Here is a 14,053-nt window from a genome sequence, read left to right on the forward strand (position 1 = left end):
GGAATGGCTTGTTTACTGCTTTGAACTCGAGACAAGAAACACAGTTAGTTACAGTGTCACATGGTACAAAATCAATGCCATTAGCTAATCCCTGTTCCTTCATGTTTTGAATTGATTCAAAACTTCTGTGTCCTAGTCTTCTGTGCCATAATTGTAAGCAGTTTCCATGCTGACACAACTTGGCTAGGTTCATTACATTAGGCTGGTATGCCTCAGGTCTGGACTGGGCTGGTCTTTCTCTGTCTGTAAATTGCTCTTCCACATGATAAAGACCTTGAAATTCTGAGCCCACAAGGCAAACTTCTCCATTCTGGGTAACAACACATTGTCCATTTTTAATATACAATTCACAGCCTTGTTGCTCTAGCTTGGATATTGAAATCAAGGAGCTTGAGAATTCAGGGATATACAAAACATCTCTCAGAAAAAATGGTTTAACAGATCCATCCAGCAATTTGCAATATAAAATTCCTTCGCCCTTTTTCTTTGCTTTAATTGTAGTATTATTGCCCAAATAAACGGTCTCTTCAGGAATATCAAACAGTTCAGTATAGAAACTTAGATTTTTAGAAATATGGACAGATGACCCAGAATCTAAAATCAGCTTTTCATTATTTTTCATTAAATTAACACTATAGTTCTTGTTGAAATGTCTGTCTGTATACTTGGAATCTCTATTTTCATTCTCCTTTGTTTGACTGATATTCCCAGACCTCCTGGTCTGATTCTTGGGACAATGCGCCACCCGGTGGCCAAATTCGTTACATAGGAAACACCTGAAGGCTTTGTTTCCAGCTGACCTCATTTCAGCACTGGCGGTCATGTGACCTCTCTCTCTGGGCTGAGTTTCTCTGGTGAAATCGGCTCTCTTTGTATGCAAATGTGAGGTGCCCATGCGGTTCCCTCTTGCAGCATTTCCTCCAGCATTCCCTCCCCATCTCGGGTTATGTCTGGAATGATCAATTGTTGCTTTAAGAGCAAAGTTGCTAGCCAGTTCACTTTCATAGCGTGAGTTTAAAAGGTTTCTTCGGTTAGCCTCCGAAGACAATGTTTCTACAGCCTTTTCAAAGTTTAGATTGGTGTGGGTTTCCAATTGCCCAATTATAGTGCTATAGGAAGCAGGCAAGCTCAAGAACAGAGTCTCCAGCTTTTGACTCTCTGTAAATTCCTCTCCTGCTTGTCTAAATTGAAAAAAGAAATCTTCCAAAGTCCCAATAAAAGTAGAGAAACAGTCCCCATCTTTATATTGGAGATCTTGCAATTTTCGGCGTAAATTAAACGTGTATGCCCATCCTTTCCTCATATGCATAGAATCTAGCTTGTTTAGCATCTCCTTTGAGGTTCCAAGATCACAAATAGCATAAAGGAAAGTTTTACTCACGGAAGCTGCAATCATCGCTTGTGATTTTCGGTCCTTAATTAGCCAGAGTTCCTTCTCCTTTTTCTCAGCATCCGAGGTTCCATCTGGCGGCGGGTCTTCCTCAGTAACTTGGTGGAGTCCCTCTGCTTTCAGTGCAATCTTCAGTCGAGTCTTCCATTCCAAGTAATTATCCGCTTCCAGGATGGTAAGCCTGAGTTTTCCCTCCAGGTATGCAGCCATGCTCACCGGCTCCAAAAGGCAGTTGCTGTAGATTAGCAATTCAAAGTGTCCACGCTAGATCTCAATGGATCTCCTGGAACAAACCTAACTCTCTAGTTGCAGCACACGCAGCTCAAAATACTGCTCCCATAACTGGCTGGGCCCATAACCTGTTGGAAATTCTCTGTGGTGAGAGAATCCCTTTTTCAATATAGCAGAGTGCACAGAGGCACAAACACAGCGGATTTAGTTATGCATGCATGTGTGCTAAGAGTAAAGTAACTTGGAGCCAATTGCTAGTTTCAAATCAATATAAAAGGCATTTATTAAGGAACTCCATTCTAGATAAGAAAGTGAGGATTTAGGATCTCTAATCTATCTATCTAAATGGATGCAGATGGATTCACCATCTTCTCTGCACATATGGTGCAGGGCAAGAGACTTGCCATGTTGCAAGGTCAACAGCCAGGTAGCAAGAGAGAGGAGGAGAAGGAAGTTGAATCCCCTAAGATTAGCAATCTACATTTCAAAGGGATAGCATCAGAGCAGCAGGAAGTGATGACCAAATGTCTTTGACCTTCTAGCCCTCTGACTTACTAGTCTGTCCTCCACTGTCTGAGGCAAAGAGACAGCGCAAAGTCCTTTACTTCCAACAAAATGAAGATGCAAAAATATTATGGGACTTCCGACTACAAACAGACAAACATCTGCCACACAATGCACCAGATATAACTGTAGTCGAGAAGAAAGAAAAACAAGTTAAAATAACTGACATAGCAATACCAGGGGATAGCAGAAGAGAAGAAAAAGAAATAGAAAAAACAAAGAACAAAGATCTGCAAATTGAAATTGAAAGGCTGTGGGAGAAGAAGACCAAAATAATCCCAGTGGTAACTGGCGCCCTAAGTGCAATTCCAAAACAACTTGAAGAGCACCTCAACACCATAGGGGCCACAGAAATCACCATCAGCCAGTTACAAAAAGCAACATTACTGGGAACAGCCTATATTCTGCAATGATATCTATAACAACAACAACAGCAACAACATTTATAATAAAATTCAGCCATCCCAGGTCCTTGGGAAGGACTTGATTTCTGGATAAAACAAACCAGTCAATAACACCTGTCTGACTATGTAAACAACAATAACAACAACATTACAAAGAAATTTAGGATTCTTTTAAAGAGCAATCTTCTCAAGAATTTGTGGAGGAAGCTCATAATTAAAACCTCAAATATAATTTGAGCAAAGGAGGATTTGCACATCAGGATATTAAATGTCTTCTGTGTGGCCCTGAAAACTGATCTTGGGATTGAGCCCTAGCACAGATTTAGCCCTGATCTCACCACCCTCTGCTGTATGTTTGGGAATGCTATATATTCCCTTTCTATCCCCACCATCACTGTTACAGACAAAATCTCTATTTCATCCATAGGCATTTGTTCCTTTCATGTTTTATTGTTTCTTGTGGAGATGTGATGGGGTCTGCACCATGGTGGGGAGGAAGGAAGGGAGCAGCATCTAATATTTTGCTCCCTTCTGCCCTCAGCCATTTTGGAAGGGTGGTATACAAATCAAATCAATCAAACAAACAAAATTCTACCTCCATCGTTAAAATGTCTTGGGCAGGTTCTGTCTGTAACTCACAGAAAGTTATTATAAGCACTCATCACAGTTAGGCTTCTCTGTTAGACTGTCGTGTACTACAGACTAGGAATGTATATAAAATGGATTTTGCATTTTGTTTTGAGCTTGAAACAAAATGCAGATGACAAACATTTTATCGAAACAGTTTGGAAGGGTGGTATACAAATCAAATCAATCAAACAAACAAAATTCTACCTCCATCGTTAAAATGTCTTGGGCAGGTTCTGTCTGTAACTCACAGAAAGTTATTATAAGCACTCATCACAGTTAGGCTTCTCTGTAAGACTGTCGTGTACTACAGACTAGGAATGTATATAAAATGGATTTTGCATTTTGTTTTGAGCTTGAAACAAAATGCAGATGACTGAAACATTTTATCGAAACAGTATTTGAACCGGTTGTTTTGCTGGAACAGAACTTGAAACGTTTTGAGTGTTTTGGCCATAGGGAACTAAGGGGAAACTCAGAACACCAAATTGTTCCCCATGTGCAGCTCCTAGTGATACCAAAGTGTGTTGGGTGCTAGGGCATGATGGGTGCTACCTACCACCCAACCCACAATGGTCAAGCAGGTGATTTTAAACATTTATTTAATCTTTCCCCCCAAACCCCCCATAGGGTCCTACATCATAGTATAGGACCCCTACATTTTGAAACTTGCTCCTTGCAGCTCCCCACTGTCTCCCCCCCTCCACTCAGCCAGTGGGGACACAGTTGCCCATGACAAAACTTGATTTGTATCAAGCCAACCAAGAAAACCAATTGGCAAGGGAAAAACAGGCCTCTAAAATGGTGCTTGAAACAGTGAATCATTTCAAATCGAATTGGAGTTATTTTGTTCCAAGCTTGGAATAGGCCCTTTATTTAAATGACATTTTGTTTCTAGCTTGAAACACTCAAAATGGCCCGTTTCGAGTTGAAATGTTTCAATGTCGAAATGTTTTGCATATCCCTGTGTTGATATAAACAGGGGGGGGAACCTTGCAATGTGCACCATTTATATGTGAGAGGCACACTTTCTATAGCAAGGACAGCCTATATTTATATAGGCAATGTAGCACATATATATCTAGCTATTGACCAGTTGATTACTCTTTGTACAAAAACATGCCAGTCCATTTTATCTTTTACGCCAAGGGTCTCAACTTGCTGCTGTGCTTTGCAGTGCACCCAGAAATAAGTTCATCAGTTCTTGTCTCTTGGCTAGTTACTGAATGTGAATCAGTTTGGAAAGGTAATGCTCTCTAGAGGGCAGGCTTTGTCTAGTTATGTTTTGAAAGATTTTCCAGCAAAGCCTAGATAGCATTATCTTTTTAAAGCTTTTAATGTTTTTATGTACTTAAAAAACATTCGGAACATTCTCTCTTGCTGTTCTGACAAACCTAACTTTCAAGGCAGCCATATTTCAGGGAACCAGGGGCCGCAGTAGAAAATATAGTAGGCCTGAGTGGCGACTAAACAGCCTCCCTATTATGCACTTTCCCCCTTTTCTCTGTCATGTGTAGTTTCCCCTCACTGCTGAGATGGGATGGTGCCATGTTGTACATTTCCCTTGTCCCTGCTCCATATAGTTTGCTGCCACTGGTGGGGCTCAGGGCAATGGATGATGTGACAAAACCATGTCACAAATAAGTGAAACCACATGTTCTGGAAAAGAGAGAAAAACATATAATGGGAAATGTATTTTCAGTGGCTGCAAGACAGAGCAGTAAAGCTACCATATGTTTCCACAGTGAACCTTGAAATGTGTCAGGCAGCTTACATGCATTTATTTGCCATACTTCCATTGTGAAATCATGCTGCAGAGAACATGCTGACCTTGACTCTCTACAATATACTTTCACCGTGAAATGTGTGAAATAACGTGTGTATAACAGAATTTGTTTTTTCTGTACCATGTGAATTATCTTGAGTCTTTCTGAGAAAAGTTTGAGAAGGCATGACCCCAGGATTCATATCCAGCTCTGTCTACTAGACTGAACTGGCTGTTCTGCAGCAATGAGATGAAGGCCTCCCATTAAATAAACCAATACTACTTTATTTGATTTTTCTATGGTTTTGGTGCTCAGTTCAACCAATTCGTGCTGTTAATATCTATCAAAGTGACAAATATAGATAAAACTCCACTTAGAACATAACTATTGTATCCAGAGGCAAATTTGTGGATGGGCAAATCCTGGAAATCCCCCACTCTGGTATGTTTTTTCATCGTGAATGTTGTTGAAGATGTGCTTAGGTTTTTATTTTAGCATTTTCACAGGTCAGAGGAATAACACAATTCCAGTTATTCCTTAGATATGTTGGAAGTTTTTCAATAGAAAACTATGCATGCAAGAAGAACCAGTTCTTTCACTGATGCAAAAGTGTGCACATTCACTAGGTCAGGGAATGCAAGTCTCAGACTGGGACTTCCTTGGTCTGTGGCAGTGACCCAAATTTATGAACTATCCCAGACATAGGCTACTAGTCAGTTATCTTTGGGAACCTCTTAAAGTAAAGCAACAACATCTTCAAAGCTGTCTGGCCTGCAGTAAACCTAGCTTTGATTGGTTGTTCAATACATACATGCTGCAAACCTGTCAGCTGGAAATTCCATGCGGCTTCCATGACTGAAGAGTGGTATATAAATATCAGTAGTAGTAGCAGTAACTGTTGCTCCTTAAATTTCTTGTGCCTCCTGCATTTCAGCTTCTGGTGTTCCAACATCCCATCAGAGGTGCAGCTAGGTAATTTTGGACCCTGGACCTAATGAACGTCCCAACCCCTCCCCCCTGCAAAGCAAGCATCCTCTCCATATATATACACATTTCACCACAAACCCACAGGTCTGGGCCAGAGTGCATTTGGGAAGGGAAAAAACCACCACACAACCCCAAAGGATCCATACATCTTCTTGATCATTCACAGCAAACCCACAGATCTGGGCAAGAGTGCATTTGCCAAAGAACAAAGAAACAAAAAAACCTATACAAGCCCCAATGGATTAACAGAGCTGCTTGACCATTCATAAACTAACTGGGACACAACATGTGTCCCATGCCCCACAGTTCAAACTTGAAACCAACTTGGACATATAGTGCATTCACAAGGAAAATAAATTAAAATCACAACACATGCCCCTTGCTTCACAGTTCTCATGCATATCTTTTGGTTCACAAACCACATTGAGCATAGCGCATTTGTGGTGTGGGGGAAGTTTGTTTATTCAGATGTAACAGTTAGTTCCACTTTCACTAGGTGTGGAGCATTCAATGGATAGAGATAATCTTTGTAGCAGCTTTACTGCAGCAGGGAAAATGCATTAAAAATCACAGGATTGTTTATTTTTATTTCAAGGAAATTGGTCAGAGTCTTTAGGCTACATGTGTGCCCAATTTCAGAACTCTAAGCCCAGCCATTCTGGAAAAGGCAGACTCCTTTATATAATGGTGAAATGATAGTCTGTGGGGAGGGGGGGGTTCAGTTCCATAATTTTTTGTAATTTCATACTATGAAACAAGCCATTTATAGGATTTTTTGAAGTTTCTTTAAAAAGAAATCATTAAAAAAATCAATGGATTGCCCAATCTGCTTCAAGATTAATACACTGTTCTGCTAACCTGCCATACATCTGTGCCCAATTCCAGAACTAGGCCAAGCCATTCAAGAAATATGAAAAGCATGCTGGGTGAGAGGGAGGTGATGTTTACCCATATTTTAATGAAGGCAAAGATTCCTCCACATTGGAATGGAATAATGGTGGGGGGGGGGTTGTGGGGGGGAGGCTTTGGTCTCAGAAGTTTTTGTAATTTTCTGCCATGAAACAAGCCAGTTATATGACTTTTAGAATTTTTTAAATTAAAAAAAATCTTTAAAATCAAGAGATTGATCATTACACTTCAAAATTAATACAGAGAGTCCTGATAACCTGTCCTACATCTGTGCCAAATTTCAATTTCAGTCTAGGCCAAGTTATTCTAGAAATATAAGAGAGGCCCCCTTTTCCCTTGGGGAACATCATGGGGCCCTCTAGGAGAGTGAGTGCATGGACCTGGGCCCCCAGATTTGTGCCTCATGGCATACCCCTTACTTCCATAAAGTGGATCAGCATCCATACATACTACCTCAGCATTAGATGGCTCTCTTAGACTAACTCCTAACATTAGGACTATGATTCTGTTATCCATTCATGTTTTAGGACTCAACATTAGTGGGCTGATTATCTGGCAGTCACCAGTGGCATGGCATGAGAGTAAGCATGAGCTGTATAAAATGTACCTTCTTTTGCCCAGGTTAGTTGTGGCCTGCTGAAATAAGATGTGGCTATTTATTTTTATAGCTACATCAAGCATGTAGAGGTAGGAAAGCACTGTCTGCTTCATATCACTGTAGCTTTGGGTCAATGCTCATTGTACACGAGGTGCTCAGTAGCAAATTGGCTTTGTCTTAACTTTTTCCAAAGAGAAGACCTAGCTATTGATATGTATAATACCATCATGATGGTGTTAGCAATATTTATATATTGTTCTTTTTAAAAAAGAGTTTACGTAACAGAAAGGAATGAGAAGATAGCTCCTTGTCCTAAAGGAGCTGAGGGTTCCCTAATTGGCCTTGATGCTGCATACCCTGTTCCTCTACTCTTACTTTCCCATTTGACAGGGTTGCTGCCAGGAATTTAAAAGATTTGGGCCCTGGGCCCAAAGCCTCCTATTTGATTATTAAACTCAAGCATATCCCCACAAAAATTAATTGAATTTGCTTGTTAAAATCTATAATATTATAATACAGCATCTATGAAGGTGGAAGCAGCAGAGAACTAGGTGAGGCTAGGTGCTCTCTCCTAGACTCTATGCAGGCATCCTCACTTCTGCACTTCCTTTAAGAACAGCACTGCTGGATCAGGCCCAAGGCCTATAGTCCAGCATCCTGTTTCACACAGTGGTCCACCAGATGCCTCTGGGAAGCCCAAAAGCAAGAGGGGAGGGCATGCCCTCTCTCCTGCTGTTGCTCCTCTGCAACTGGTATTCAGAGGCATCTTGCCTCTGAAGCTGCAAGGCAGCCTATAGCCACCAAACTAGTTGACAGGTCATTGGTAGATCTGTCCTCCGTGAATTTACCCAAACCCCGCTTAACCCTTAACCAGATGTCATAAAATGCAAACATTATGGGGTTGCTCTGTACCCCCAAACCTGACATTGTTGTGGTCATGGGGTAATTGTGTACCCCCCACTTAGCCAATGAAAAACCAGTGACAGTATTAAATAACTCAGAAAAAAATCCTTACTTTTCTTAGGAGTAACTAACCAAGGAAAACACATTAACATTTTTCATTAACTCATAAAAAGCTTTACAAGGCAAATGCTTTAAAAAAAATCAAAATAGTACAAAAATATTAGGAAAAGGGCATTAAGATTAAATTATTAGCAGTAGCAACTCATGAAAAAATTTATGTCAGAATACACAGATCAGTACTTCTGTTTTACACAGCTGGCACACAGCTGCATTGTAGTGAGGTGAACAACAAAACAACAGCTTTAGACTTCCTGGGTACATTTGAAACCATGGACACCTACCCATTAAAAGCAAATCGATATGAAAACTGTTCTCTGGAACTTGGCTGCATTTCATTAGGAATAGGAAAGAATTAGGAAAGAGCCCCTGGTGGCGCAGTGGTAAAACTGCCGCCCTGTAACCAGAAGGTTACAAGTTCGATCCTGACCAGGGGCTCAAGGTTGACTCAGCCTTCCATCCTTCCGAGGTCGGTAAAATGAGTACCCAGAATGTTGGGGGCAATATGCTAAAATCATTGTAAACTGCTTAGAGAGCTCCGGCTATAGAGCGGTATATAAATGTAAGTGCTATTGCTATTGCTAATATCAGCCTTGTTTCTCCTGAGAAGGTAAGTCTGGTCTTCCTTTAGCAGACTTTCTGCTAGGGGTGTGCAATTCGGATTTTCGGGTGATTCGGCTCGGACCCGAGCCGAATCACCCCCGTTCTGTTTTGTGCCCGAATCTGGGTCACCCGAATCACCCTTGATTCGGTTCGGATTCGGATTTAACCTGAATCCGAATCGATTCAGGGGGGTAAAAAGGGGCCCAGGGGCAAAATTTTGGGGTGGGGTGGTAGTGCCCAATGGGTAGAGTCTACCACCCCAATTTCAGGGGGATTGGGCAAAGTCCTGATTTTTTGTGAATTTTTAAAGTTTTAGTGACTTTGGGGCAGTTCGGGGGCATAGCATGGGATTTGGGCAAAAGGAGTGGGGTGGGGTGGTAGCGCCTAATGAGTGCAGGCTACCACCCCAATTTCAGGGGGATTGGGCAAAGGGCTGATTTTTGGTAAATTTCTGAAAATTTCATGTCTTTGGGGCAGATTGGGGCATATTGGGGCAGAAAGTGGGGCCTGGGGCATAATAGTGGGGTGGGTTGGTAGTGCCTAATGGGTGCAGGCTACCACCCCAATTTCAGGGGGTTTGGACAAAGGGGTGATTTTTTGAGAATTTTTGAAGTTTTGGTGACTTTGGGGCAGTTTGGGGGCAGAAAGTGGATCTGCCCCAAAAGAGTGGGGTGGGGTGGTAGTGCCTAATGGGTGGAGGCTACCACACCAATTTCAGGGGGATTGGGCAGAGGGCTGATTTTTTGAGAATTTTTGAAGTTTGGGTGTCTTTGGGGCAGATTGGGGGCAGAAAGTGGATCTGCCCCAAAGGAGTGGGGTGGGCTGGTAGATAGTGCCTGATGGCTGCAGGCTACCACCCATCCCCAATTTAAGAGTGATTGGGCAGAGGGGTGAATTATGGTGAATTTATTTGTATGAGGTTTGTCTTCATAAGGTGAAGTGTGCTAAAGTGATTACTTCCTCATATTATTCATAGTAAAGGAAAGTGTGAAAAAGTGAAAGTGGGGTCATGAGAGTTGTTTAATTGAAAAAAATCTCATTTGCTATGATAGAATGAGAATTCACACCTCAGAAAAAACTTCTGAGGTGTGAATTCTCATTCTATCATAGCAAATGAGATTTTTTTCAATTAAACAACTCTCATGACCCCACTTTCACTTTTTCACACTTTCCTTTACTATGAATAATATGAGGAAGTAATCAATTTAGCACACTTCACCTTATGAAGACAAACCTCATAAAAATAAATTCACCAAAATTCACCCCCTACCCAATCACTCTTAAATTGGGGATGGGTGGTAGCCTCCACCCATTAGACACTATCTAGCAGCCCACCCCACTCCTTTGGGGCAGATCCACTTTCTGCCCCCAATCTGCCCCAAAGACACCCAAACTTCAAAAATTCTCAAAATATCAGCCCTCTGCCCAATCCCCCTGAAATTGGTGTGGTAGCCTCCACCCATTAGGCACTACCACCCCACCCCACTCTTTTGGGGCAGATCCACTTTCTGCCCCCAAACTGCCCCAAAGTCACCAAAACTTCAAAAATTCTCAAAAAATCACCCCTTTGTCCAAACCCCCTGAAATTGGGGTGGTAGCCTGCACCCATTAGGCACTACCAACCCACACCACTATTCTGCCCCAGGCCCCACTTTCTGCCCCAATATGCCCCAATCTGCCCCAAAGACATGAAATTTTCAGAAATTTACCAAAAATCAGCCCTTTGCCCAATCCCCCTGAAATTGGGGTGGTAGCCTGCACCCATTAGGCACTACCACCCCACCCCACTCCTTTTGCCCAGATCCCATGATATGCCCCCGAACTGCCCCAAAGTCACTAAAACTTAAAAAAATCGCCAAAAATCAACCATGAACCGAATCACCCGAATTTTTTTCCCCGAAATTCGGGTGATTCGGCTCGTGTCCGAAAAAATTCGGGGGACATCGGGGGTGATTCGGTTCGGCCCCGAATCACCCGAAATTGTTCGTTTCGGGCACAGATCGTTCTGTGCCCGAAATTTTTTGCACATCCCTACTTTCTGCTAGGTTTGTACTGGTGAAAAAATTAGCACCTACCACATTCCTTTATGAATGGTACCATGGCTGAACAAGTTTCTCTAAAACATGGGTACTTAACTGTTTTGCATACTGCTCTGCAGGGGTTTCCAGGGGTGACACAGGGATCAGATACCATTGTTAAGAGTTAAGGGGTAGAAATACTGAGATTGTTCCAAGTTGTCATTATGGTGAACTTTGAATGCACCCTGACCAACAAAATGTATTGAGGGGTTTATTTATTTATTTAAAACATGTATACCCTGCCCCTCCAGTACATTACTTCTCAGGGCAGCTCACAACATTTATAAAGCAGTTACAATATAAAATCAGACTAATAAAATTAACCAAATTAGTTAAAAATCCAAACTAAAACCACAATCAAAATTAGCTTTTAAAATTACAAATTAAAATCTTAAAGCTAAAAATGAAGAATTATAAAAACTAAAAACCAAAGAACCTACTAGATATACACAACAGGTGAAACATTAAAAAAGCCTCTTTAAAAAGGTGTGTTTTTAGGTGTTCCTTAAAGACACAGAGAGGAAGCATGGTGAAGCTCTTCAGGGAGGGTGTTCCAAAGATGAGGGGCCACAACCGAAAAGGCCCTATCTCTAGTCTCTGCCAATTGGATCTTTGTTAGTGGTAGGGCCATGAGCAGGGCCTGAGATGATGAGCGGAGGGCCCTGGCAGGTTCTTATAGGTGAATGTAGTCCAACAGGTACCCCAGCCCCAAGCCATGAAGGGCTTTAAAGGTCAATACCAGCACCTTGAATCTAGCCTGGAAGCGGACTGGTAGCCAAAGAAGCTGACACAGGATTGGTGTAATACTCATGAAGCGATTCGCACCCATGAGCATCCTTGCAGCAGTATTCTGAACCAGTTGAAGCTTCTGAACCATCTTCAAGGGCAGCTCCACATAGAGCGCATTGCAGTAGTCCAATCTGGACGCTACCAAAGCATGAGTGACTGAGGTCAGGTCCGACTTCTCCAAGTAGGGTCGCAGCAGGCGCACCAGCCGTAGCTGGTAAAAGGCACTTCTGCACACCGCTGCCACCTGTGCCTCCAAGGATAGTGTTGGGTCCAGAAGCAGACTTTGTCTTTCAGAAGGAGTGTGACCTTGTCCAATACCAGATTTACCTCACTACTCGGATAATCAGTTTTACCAACCCAGAGCACTTCCGTCTTATCTGGATTAAGTTTCAGCTTGTTTGCCCCCATCCAGACCAGAACAGCCACCAAGCCTTGGTTCAGAGCATCCACTGCCTCCCTGGTATCTGCTGACTTAAAAGATAGGTAGAGCATACTGATGGCACTGCAGCCCACACCTATGGATGACCTCTCCCAGAGGCTTCATGTAGGTGTTAAACAGCATGGAGGACAGAACAGATCCCTGTGGCACCCCATAGCCCAAGGGATGGAACAAACATCCCCCAGCATCACTTTCTGGGTATGACCCCCAAGGTAGGAGTGGAGCCACTATAACTGTGCCCCCAGTCCCAACCCAGAGAGATGTCCCAGAAGGATACCATGGTCAATATTATCAAAAGCGGCCGAGAGGTCCAGGAGAATCAACAGTGTCACACTCCCTTTGTCTCTCTCCCAGCATAGGTCACCCACCAGGGTGACCAAGGCAGTTTCCATCCCATATCTAGGCTGGAAGCCAGACTGGAAAGGATCTAAGTAATCAGATTCATCTAGGGCAGCCTGGAGCTAAGATGCCACCACACTCTCCAACACCTTGCCCAAGAAGGGGAGGTTAGAAACTGGTCAGAGGTTATTCAGATCATCTGGGTCCAATGAGGGCTTTTTTTAGTAGGGGCCTGATGACTGCCTCCTTCAGCTGAGGGGGTACCACCCACTGCCTTAGTGAGGCATTCACCAACCCCACCACCCATGGACCTAGTCCCTCCCTAGAGGCCTTCACCAACCATGAAGGGCAAGGGTCCAGCATGCATGTGGTAGGCCTCAGCCTTCCAAGCAGACTGTCCACTTCCTCAGGCAGCACGGTCTGAAAACCATCCAATATAACAGGACCAGATGGTGCATTGGCAACATCCAGTTCCGGCACCACATAAATCTTAGCATCCAAGTCAGAACGGATGCAAGCAATTGTATCCGCAAAATGTAATGCAAATTGGTCACAGCGGGCTGCTGATGATTCTGTTTGATGGTCTTTGGTGTCCTCACCTAGGAGGCCCCAAACCACTTGAAAGAGCTCCGCTGGACGACATTGAGCAGATGCGATGGTGGCGGAAAAGTAGGATTTTTTTGCCACCATCACCACCATAGAGTAGGCCCTAATATGGGCTCTAGCCTGTGTTCGGTCACATTCATTCTGAGTTTTCCACCAACGATGCTCAGGCCATCTACCAGCCTGCTTCGTTGTCCGCAATTCACCTGTATACCAGGGAGTCGCTTGGGCTCAGCGGGTTGGGAGAGGGCGCCTAGGCATGACCATGTCAGTCACCCGACCCAACTCCTCATACTAGAGGGAGACCAGGCCATCAAGAAGATTGTCCATTCTCTCAGCAGGAAACGCCCCCAGAGCCATCAGGAATCCATTAGGATCCATAAGCCTCTGAGGGCGGACCATCTTAACTGGTCCCCCACCCCTGCAGAGGTGTTTTGGGTCCACCCTCAGTCCAATCTTCACCAGATAGTGATCCATCCATAACAGTATCGAAGCCTCCTGGACTATCCACAGAGCACCACTGCCCATCATTGACCCAAAGACTAAATCATGTGTATGGCCTGCCACATGTGAAATTAGTTGAGACAGGCCCATGGTCATCATGGAGGACATGAAGTCCTGAGCCACACCAGACAAGGTGGTCTCAGCATGGACATTAAAGTCCCCAGGACTAATAGCCGTGTGGTCCTAGATACCACATCCGAGA

Source organism: Hemicordylus capensis, chromosome 3, assembly GCF_027244095.1.
Source record: "Hemicordylus capensis ecotype Gifberg chromosome 3, rHemCap1.1.pri, whole genome shotgun sequence".
Taxonomy (NCBI): Eukaryota; Metazoa; Chordata; class Lepidosauria; order Squamata; family Cordylidae; genus Hemicordylus; species Hemicordylus capensis.